This window comes from Mustela nigripes, chromosome 3 (genome assembly GCF_022355385.1).
Source record: "Mustela nigripes isolate SB6536 chromosome 3, MUSNIG.SB6536, whole genome shotgun sequence".
Lineage (NCBI taxonomy): Eukaryota > Metazoa > Chordata > Mammalia > Carnivora > Mustelidae > Mustela > Mustela nigripes.
In genome coordinates this window covers 114,012,220-114,022,711 of record NC_081559.1, presented here as the reverse complement: position 1 = coordinate 114,022,711, position 10,492 = coordinate 114,012,220, and positions in this window count along the sequence as shown.

Below are 10,492 nucleotides of genomic sequence, written 5' to 3'. Positions count from 1 at the left end.
ACATTTGAATCGTTTGAGTTGGAACTGCATTTCAAGAGCAAACTGATAACCATAATTAGCATACAAAGGTCCTTCTACTTCCACAGGTAATAACATATATAGAGGTTGCATAGTTATAAACACTATTATGGGACCTGTGCCTGATGAAGGCAGGGACACAGGTAGACAATTTGTTAACATACAATGATCACAATGGATATTATACAATAGATGTTCTTGTTGAAAAGAGGTGAGAATTATTGATCCTGAGCCCACTACCAGCAAAAAAGATCCAGGATCCCAGGCCCGAAAAGTCAGATTGAAGTCTTTTGTGGCAGTGTAACCACTCCTGGCTATTTTCACTCCGATTGGTCCCAGGGCAACAACCAGTTTCCAGAGTTCTGCATGAAACATCCCTCCAGCTGTAAGGGGGGGAGATGTCTTCTTCCTCTCTATCTGTTTTGGCCGTTTAACATGAGGTGAGCCATCCTCTGTTGGAGACACGAGGATTTGGCACCACCTTTCTGGAAGCCAGTGCAGGATATCCTCATCCTGAGGAAAAACACAAATAAAATCGCATCCTCTGTGGAGTACAGAATCAGGACCCTTCCAAGTGCTCGTCAGGGGGCTCTTTCCACCTAGTATAAGGAAAAGGAGAAAAGTCTGGATGCCAAAAGCATATGTCTGTGTATAGATTGTGCGACCTATATCATCGACATTCAAAAAATTTAAAACATAAAGAGTTAAAGTTAAATACATATGAGGAGAGTATTTCACTGTTCCCTGTAGTATCTGCCCCTCTTTTAATTTTTTGAGGTATGATTTAAGGATTCCATTAGCCCTTTCGACAATGGCTTGTCCTTGAGAATTATAGGGGATGCCCACTGAATGTTTAATTTGAAAGGTTAGACAAAATTCTTGGAAGACTTTTGAACTGTATGCTGAGCCATTGTCTGTTTTAATGGCTTTAGGAGTTCCCATTTGGGAGAAGGCAGAAAAGAGGTGATTTTGTACATGTACAAAAGCTTCTCCTGAGTGTTCAGTAGCATGTACAAATCCTGAAAAGTTGTCAATAGAGACATGTATATATTTTAAACAGCCAAAGGCGGGGAACAGTGTTACATCCATTTGCCATAAGTGATTAGGTATCAATCCCCTAGGCTTTACCGAATATGTAGGTAATGAATAATGAATTGGACAGGCAGGACAGCTTTTGACTATTTGACGAGCCTCTTCTCTGGTTATATGAAAGTGTTGGCGTAGGGCCGACGCATTCTGATGAAATTTAGTGTGACTTCGTATAGCCATTTGTTTATTAGTGACATCAATTACATATGCATGAGTGATCATATCTGTAATATCATTGCCTCTGGATAAAGGACCTGGTAATTTAGTATGGGCTCGTATATGGGAAATAAAGATCAGAGCTTGTCTCGACCTCAGAAGTTGCTGAATGCTAGAAAACAAATGATATAATACTTTTATCATTGGTAAGCACATAAGCCTGTGGCAGAGAAAGGACTGCTCGAGCCATATAATGGCTGTCTGTGTATAGATTGCATGGTTCAGAATACATCTGCAGGGGTAATTGAACAGCTTCTAACTCAGCTCTTTGTACTGACTTTGTAGGGTAATATCCTTGATACGAAGCCTCTGTGTATGGAGATTCTTTATAAATTCCTATATGTCCAGTTTTAACAAACTTTGTCTAATTATTTACATAAGTTCAGCAAGAACAGTGAGTGTGATCATACAGATCTTTTCAAATATGCTTTGCTGGAACTTTTTATAAGGAATCTCTAGGTTGAACTTTTAGTAGTCTCTCCGGGCCAGAAGTCAAGCCACTTGCTTGCTATCAGGCATGTCTGCAATACCTGTCGATTTGGGCAAATTTTTCTTCTTGAGGTTCACAAAGTATCCTGCCATGAAGTGACATTCTTTACTCACCTGGTGAGGTTGCTGGAAATTCTGTAAGCAAGGTATCAGGCCAATAGTTCCAAAGGACTTTACAGCTCCAGGTTTTATAAAGTCAACCTTAGTTGCTTTAAGCTGTCTGGTCATATCTGAGTCTTTCTCGAATATGACATTCCAGTCAAAGCCTTGGTAAAATAGCCCATGTTTCTAATGGTATCCTGTTACAAGGAGAATAAATTATTATTTTTTTTAATTTTCCACATATTTTTACTTTATTTTATTTTTTAAAAACTTATTTTTATTTATTTTCAGCATAACAGTATTCATTATTTTTGCACCACACTTAGTGCTCCATGCAATCTGTGCCCTCTCCAATACCCACAACCTGGTTCCCCCAACGTCCCACGCCCCCGCCACTTCAAACCCCTCAGATTGTTTTTCAGAGACCATAGTCTCTCATGGTTCACCTCACCTTCCAATTTCCCCCAAATCTCTTCTCCTCTCTAACTCCCCATGTCCTCCATGCTATTTGTTATGCTCCACAAATAAGTGAAACCATATGATACTTGACTCTCCCTGCTTGACTTATTTCACTCAACATAATCTCTTCCAGTCCCATCCATGTTGCTACAAAAGTTGGGTATTCATCCTTTCTGATGGAGGCTTAATACTCCAGAGTGTATGTGGACCACATATTTCTTATCCATTCATCCGTTAAAGGGCATCTTGGTTCTTTCTACAGTTTGGAGACCGTGGCCATTGCTGCTAGAAACATTGGGGTACAGATGGCCCTTCTTTTCACAACATCTGTATCTTTGGGATAAATACCCAGTAATGCAATGGCAGAGTCATAGGAAAGCTCTATTTTTAATTTCTTGAGGAATCTCTACACTGTTCTCCAAAGAGGCTGCACCAACTTGCATTCCCACCAACAGTGGAAGAGGGTTCCCCTTTCTCCACATCCCCTCCAACACATGTTGTTTCCTGTCTTGTTAATTTTGGCCATTCTATCTGGTGTAAGGTTGTCGCCCTCGGCCCGCAAGAACGACAATCGGCCTGGTATGGTGTTAATGCTTCATTCGTTTATTTCATCAACTTCCTTAGCTTATATGTGGCAGAGTGACCAATAAGGGGCCAAGCAATGGGGAGAGCCAATGAGAGTCCTGTTACTATGCTGATTAAATTTGAAACAGCCAATGACTATGTCCTCCTTTAGGCGGGCTTCACCAGAACACTAGTTGTTTACTTGCAACGTATTTTGCTGGCAGTGAGCCAAGCGCCATCTTGTAATGGTGGGGACTTTCCTGGCCGGAGGCGGTCCCCAACATCTCCCCCTTTTTTGTTTTATGGCAGAGATTGTGCCTGTCTTAGGTCGTCAGTAGCAGAAAACATCCTTACCCGTCATCAGACACAAGATATCGATGATCTCTGTCCTGTCTTAGGTTGGTATGCTTCTCTACTGATCTTACCCATCTTTGACTACCGATCTAGCATGCTTAGCCATATCTGGGGAGATGTCCCAGCCTCTATTGACATAAGGGCTTGTACTAGAGCTCGGCTCTGCTCTCGCTGCTGTGTTCTCCATTGGTGAACTTTTCTGAATAGAAGCAGAATGCCAATAAAGAAGGAGGACAAGAAGACCAATTGTGCCAGCCCATTGTTTGGTGAGCTGGAACATATTGCTGAATGTTTGAAATAGCTCTGGGAGGGAAGCTGGTTGCACACGTGTACTATTTACTCGAGTTATCTCAGCCAGAAGGATTCGTGTGAAATTTTGAAAATCGTCAGACCAAGCACCCTGCAAATACTGGGAGCGCTGTTGGGAGGAATTTCTGGCCTTATTAAATTGAGAGAATTTTACAGGGGTAACACAAAGGGCTGGGGGTAAGACCCTATAAGACGGTAACATTACCTTTAACGACAGTGTGATTATACTCAATTGGATACGTGGGGGTGATGTTTGGTTCATGTCTAAGGTAATAGTAAAGTTCCTGGCAGATAGAAGGTATGATTCTGTAAAGACGCGATGTCGGGCAAATTGTGTACAGCAGGCAGTTCTAATGTTTGATTAGTTGTGAAAAATAGAGGGAATATTAATGAGGAGTTAGTAACTGGCAAAGGGTAGGGCCAGGATTTAAGGAGTGCTCACAATTCACAGGTCGCTATCGGCTGGAGGTGGAGTGTTAATGCTCCCCATATCAGTAGTATCAGTTGCATCTTCTTTAGCGCCGTCTTCAGGGTCTGGGGCTTGTCGGGTTAACCTCTCAGGAATCCAAATAGGTACTTCCTTGTCCTGTGGAAAAACACAAACAGAACCTCTGCTCCAGATTAGTACAGGGTCTGGATCCTTCCACTGTCCTGTAAGAATATCCTTCCAAAGGATTAAAGGCTTGGGGGGAGCAGCAGCATCACTTACATGTCTGTCTGAAGCTGATTTACCCATTTTGTCCAACGTTAAAAAATTCAAAATAAAGAGAATGGTGTTGAGCTTATCTTTAGGGGACCTGAAGGTGTCCCCTATTCCCCTTTTTTGTTTATAAAGCGCATTTTTTATTGTAAGATGCGCACGCTCCACAACACTCTGTCCTTGTGGGTTATAGGGTATTCCATGTATCAAGTGAATGTCAAGTTGTTGTAGGAAGGCTTTAAAGGGTTGTGAGGTGTAGGCTGGACCATTATCTGTCTTTAACTGGCGTGGCTTTCCCCATGCCGCGAAAGCCTGTAGGCAATGGGCGATAACATCTCTGGATTTTTCCCCCATATGCACTGAGGCGAAAATTATTCCAGAGCAGGTATCTACAGAGACATGAACATATCTTAACTTTCCAAATTCTGAAACATGTGTGACATCCATTTGCCATATATGATTAGGTAACAAACCCTTAGGATTAACCCCCGAGGACGGTGCAGGTAGTAAGGTCACGCAATTTCTGCAGGAGACTACTATGTCCCATGCCTGTGCTTTTGTTCTGTTAAATTTGAGGCAAAGAGTTAAAGCATTCACATGGAACAGCTTATGATAATGTCTCGCCTGTTGCACCAGGGTCCTCAATGGCAAAGACAAATTCTCCTCTGGTTAAGGAGTCTGCTAACCTATTACCTTTTGTCAGGGGGCCTGGTAAGGTTGTATGAGCCCATATGTGGCCAATATAAAATGGAGCCTTCCTGTCCCAAGCTAATGTTTGGATTTCTTGTAATGCCTTAGACATAGTAGACCTGGCATTAATAGAACCCACATTTTCAATGATAGAGACAGCTTGCACCACATATCTACTATCTGATAAAAGGTTTAAGAGTTCTTGATGAAACATTTGAAATGATTTTGTAACGGTAAGTAGCTCTGTGACCTGTGGGGAAGAGCTCTGAAACAGAAGGTCCAATTTTTTTTTTTTTTTTCCTTTGTGACTATAGCACCCACCCCATGTTTGGATCCATCAGTGAAAAACAATTTAGCACCACTGAGTGGTTTGTGGCGAGTTGTCGTAGGTAAATGAGTGGATGGGTTAAGCTAAATTGAAGCCATGGGCTTGTAGGATAATGATTGTTGAACTTTGCTAATGGTCATGGTTATAGCCCAATCGTCATCACATGCTGCTAAGCAGGTTAATTGGTCTTGTGTATAGGGAGTGACGATGATGTCAGGTTGTCTGCCAAATGCCGTGACACTGAGTTTTACACCCTTCAGTATAATTTTTGCAATGGTGTTTGGATACCATGGCAGAATTTTTCCTGGGGAGTAGGCTAGGTTGACCCATGATATGGGTCCTTCCTGCCAGAAGACTGCAGTGGGGGCTCATTCCACAGCAAGAATACAATAATATAGTGTTTTTGAATAATCAATTCTGTCAACCTGAGCAGCTTCCAGTCTTTTCTGAATTAACTCGATAGCTGCTTGGGCTTGTCTGGACATATGACGGGGTGAATTGAGATCAGCATTTCCTTTGAGCGTTTCAAATAAAGGATGTAATTCTTGGTTTGTAAGCTTTAAATAAGGCCTAATCCAATTAATGTCTCCACTAGCTTTTGGAAGTAATTTAATGTTTTTAAATTATCTGTTCGTAGGGTTACCTTTAAAGGTTTAACTTTAGTATCATCAAGTCTAGTGCCCAGATAGTCCTTGATAGATATTTTTTGGATTTTTTCTGGTGCTATGTGTAACTCTCAAGGGCCTCAGCTCCCTCCTGAATAACTGACTCACATCTCGGCTTATGTCCCCCAAGGCATCCTCTGACCAGAGTCCATATAGCTAATATTCTGGGCGGCAATGGTTTGCTTTTATTTCTTTTCTTAAGATCCTCTCCTAAATGGTCCCATTGCAGAATATTTAACAAACCCTCGTCCAAAAACCAAGGTGCAACGGTTTCCACCGTAGTTAGAAATGCTCTGGCGGTTTTTGATTTCAGAGGTGCACCGTTGGCTTTGAGAAGGTCCTTTAAAGAACCCTCCAATCTAGATTTTGATAATTCAGAACCCATCTGGCCGCTTAGGCTAATTTCACAAGCGATAAGAAAATCCCGGCTCTATGGCCGCCCCGCTTCTTGTTGCGGTCTTGTACAAGATTCCCACCACTTTGATCGTGGTCCCTTCACCGCTTACCTGCGGTTTTTCTCCTTGCAAGGTTTACTACTCGTTAATGATTCCCGGGTCTCGGCACCATTTGTCGCCCTCAGCCCGCAAGAACGACAATGAGCCTGGTATGGTGTTAATGCTTCATTTGTTTATTTTGTCAACTTCCTTAGCTTATATGCGGTGACCAATAAGGGACCAAGCAATGGGAAGAGCCAATGAGAGTCCTGTTACTCTGCTGATTAAATTTGAAACAGCCAATGACTATGTCTTTCTCTAGGCGGGCTTCGCCAGAACGTTTGTTGTTTACTTGCAGTGTATTTTGCTGGCAGTGAGCCAAGCACCATCTTGTAATGGTGGGGACACAGGTAAGGAGATCCTTAACTAAGAAGATAGTAAAAAAATAAAAATAAAAAAAATAATAAAAAGTAGCAAAAATGTGTAGATGTCTACCCCAAAAATGAAGGATCAAGGAAAATGTTCTCAGGAGTGAGTACCAGGTATGAGAATGGTTGGCAGGAATCTTGAATTCAAGAGAATGTGATAATGCTAGTCCTGTATTAATGAGGGGGTGAGGCTTTGGGACTGTGAAGAACAGAAGCTTGGAATACTCTGAAAATAGGAACAGGATAGGAATTCTCTTGTTTTTTGTTGTTTCAATGTCTTAAGAGGATATGAAAATATACTGGACCCCAAATTGTGGTATGCTACAAAGCTATTCCTAGTGTTTCATATTTTAAAGGGAAGTGCAGAGATTACAGTCAAGATTACAAAGTAAAGAGGAAGTATGGTCTTTGAAGTCAGACAGGTGGCCCCAGTTAACAGTCCACCTCCAACATTTCCTTAACTTCAGACACTCAGTTTGATTTTCCATAAAAATAGAAGCTGCCATTTATCTTGTGAGGTTGTGGGTAGAGTCAAATGAAGCAGATGTATAGAGTCTAGGATAGTGTCTGGCATATAATAGATCCTCAGTAACTGCCAGGCATCATTATTTCTCTTGTTTTTACTTTAGTTGCTCCACAGTGGGACAAATATACCTACTGTCTTAAGAAATAAAAATATAAACTATAAAAATGCCTCATCTTTTCCACTTTTCTAGCCTTTGGAGAACTACTCAAATGATAAGAACTTGTGGTTAAAAAGAGGGAAAGAGAGTGTTGCCTGGGTGGCTCAGTCTGTTACACGTCTGCCTTTGGCTAAGGTCATGATCCCAAGATCCTGGGATCCATCCCAGCATTGGGCTCCCTGCTCAGCAGGAGGCCTGCTTCCCCCTCTCTTCTGCCTACCCCACCCCCCACCCCCACTCATGCTCTCTCTCATGCTCACTCCCAAATAAATAAAATCTTAAAAAAAATCCATCTCCTTAACAGAGAGAGAGAGAGAGAGAGAGAGAGAGAATGACAATGTTACATAATCTATGGCTTTCCTGAGAAGCATAAGGAGCTATTTTGTCTCTTCCCATTTGCTTAGTGATAAATAGATTCATTGTTTATCTATTTTATTAGGGGAGAAAATGGGAAGTGTGGGTAATTGTTTTTCTTGTGTAGTGTGTGTAATTCAATTTTTGTAAAGTGCTGATCATGGTCAATTCTAAATACCTTTAATTTTGAAAGATTCTATTTTCTTCTGGAATCCTCTTGTGCCCACAAAGTTAGTAATGGAGTATCATTTCAATAACATCCTAACAAATAAAACAATAACATCTTATAACAAATAAAAATACATGGACTTTGAAATAAATATACATCTGGTGTGAAGAATGATTCAACTGAAAGTACACATTGGTTTTCCTAACAGATAAGACTTTCGGAAGATACGTATTTTAGTTTAAAATACTCTAGTTTGAGTTTGGTTGTGCCATAGCTTACATAATACTAATTAGATGCTGGCTTAGCAATATGTGTTAGCCATAAAATTTTGGCTAGATTCACGTCAGAAATCTGAAAGGGCAAAGACCAACATGATTATACACATGTTTAGAATTTTGAGGAAAAACACATTATGTACCAGGTAGTAAAATTGTTCCATGATGTTAAGGAGAAACAATAAAATTGTTCCGTGAAGAATCTGAGTGCTACCAGGTTCAGAGTGACTAGACTGAGGCTTTATTTCTTAAACATTTAACTGAGCTGGATGGTGGTCTATGACACCCAGCTCTATGAGCCAGATTTTCTAATAAAACCAAATGTAGAAAGCATCTATCTTACAAATATATTTTTTAATTTCTTCTGATAAAAATAATGGAGATTATTTAATGCAATAGACATAATGTTTGCTTTGAGAGATTAGAAAACCTCCTACTTTATAAACCATTTTATATTGGTTATTTACTGTTAATAGATATCTAGATATATGATTTTACCTGTTGTATTTAAACTAAGGAAGTAATAAACTTATTGAATACCTATTATGTATTCAAATAATTCAAGTTAATATCCAAAACCATGAAACGATCAAAGCTGTTTTTCTTAATCTGTCCAGAATTTCAATGCTAAATTCACTTTAAAAGTAATAAATATAGGGACACCTGGGTGACTCAGTCAGTTAAACGTCTGCCTTCAGCTCAGGTCATGATCCTGGGGTCCCAGGATCAAGCCCTTCATCAAGCTTCCTGCTCAGTGGAGATTCAGCTTCTCTCTCTCCCTCTGACCTCCACTCGTGCTTGTTCTCTCTCTCTCTAGTGCTCTCTCTTTCTCTCTCAAATAAATAAATAAAATCTTTAAAAATAAATATAAGGTAACTTGCTGATTATTCAAAATAGCATAGACTCATAAGAACTATGTTCTGTTCCCATAGCTGCACTCTATATGTGTGGTATGTTCAGAAGTGTTAAGAGGAATGAAGTCATGTGGCTGATGTCAGAAGGTGAGGTATGTGTCTGTAGTAAAAGATAAATGCTCTAAGGTGTGTCTCATTACCAACTTCCTATTCCCCTGAAAGTGGTCTTCATCCTGCTTTCCTTCCTGGCTTGCCTGACTTTTGGCCTTTCCAAATGCCTGCCTTCTCATAGGCTCTGGAGTGGGGCCTGAGGCTGTACCTTGCCTTGAGTCCAAGTGTTTAGAGAAGGTGTGATTTTATCCTTTTGTGGTGCTAGAGCCCAGCTTGCCTTCTCTGTCTGAGAGGAGGGAAGAATCATCTCGCTTTTATTTATTTTTGATAATTTTGTACACAGAGAGGATCAAATCTAGCTGGGCATTCAGGCAAGTCACAGACCAATATATTATAGCAAGGGAGTGAAGGAGCACCTGAGTGGCATAGTCAGTTGAGATTCTGACTTGGTTTTGGCTAGGGTCATGATATTGGGGTTGTGGGATGAGCCCTGAGTGGGGCTCTGTGCTGAGAGCAGGGTCTGCTCGGGACTCTCTCCCTCTCCCTCTGCCCCTTCCACTACCTCTAAAATAAATGAACAAATCTCAAAAATAAATAAATAAATAAATAAAGATGATGACACCATCAAGATGTCATCATCTGTTGTTCCTAACTTCAGTCCCCCTCACAAGAAGACCCTAGACAATTCATGGACAGAACCCCATTGAGAAAATCCTCAAATCCAAGGGGAAGGCTGACAACAGAGACTAAGAAGAGAGCATTAGGTGTGGAAGGGGAGCTGCTACACTCCGATGGTGTTTTCCCTCCCCCAGGCCAACACTGAGCCACATCAAGATCCCCCTGGGCCTACAGTTTCTCCAGTGGGAGAGAATCTAGGTGAACAACAAGCTCCCCTGGCATTAGGGGATGCTTCCCAAGTGGCCCCCTTAGATCTTGCCTCCTGGAGACACTCAGATGGGAGATAGGGAGAAGGAGGCGGGACTCACCGCAGCCAGGTCTGAGTGGATTGCCTTCTTCCTGAGAGCCCCAGCACTCAGGTCTGGGTGGATTGCCTTCTTCCTGGCAGCGTGCGTGAGCAGAGATCCCAGCGAGTGGCTCTACAGATGTGGCCCTATCTGGCAGGAAGTTCAGCTGACAGTCCAGCTTGGATCCCCAGCCGGCTAATCTAACTGGCTACAGCAGGGCAGGAAAGCAAATCTGT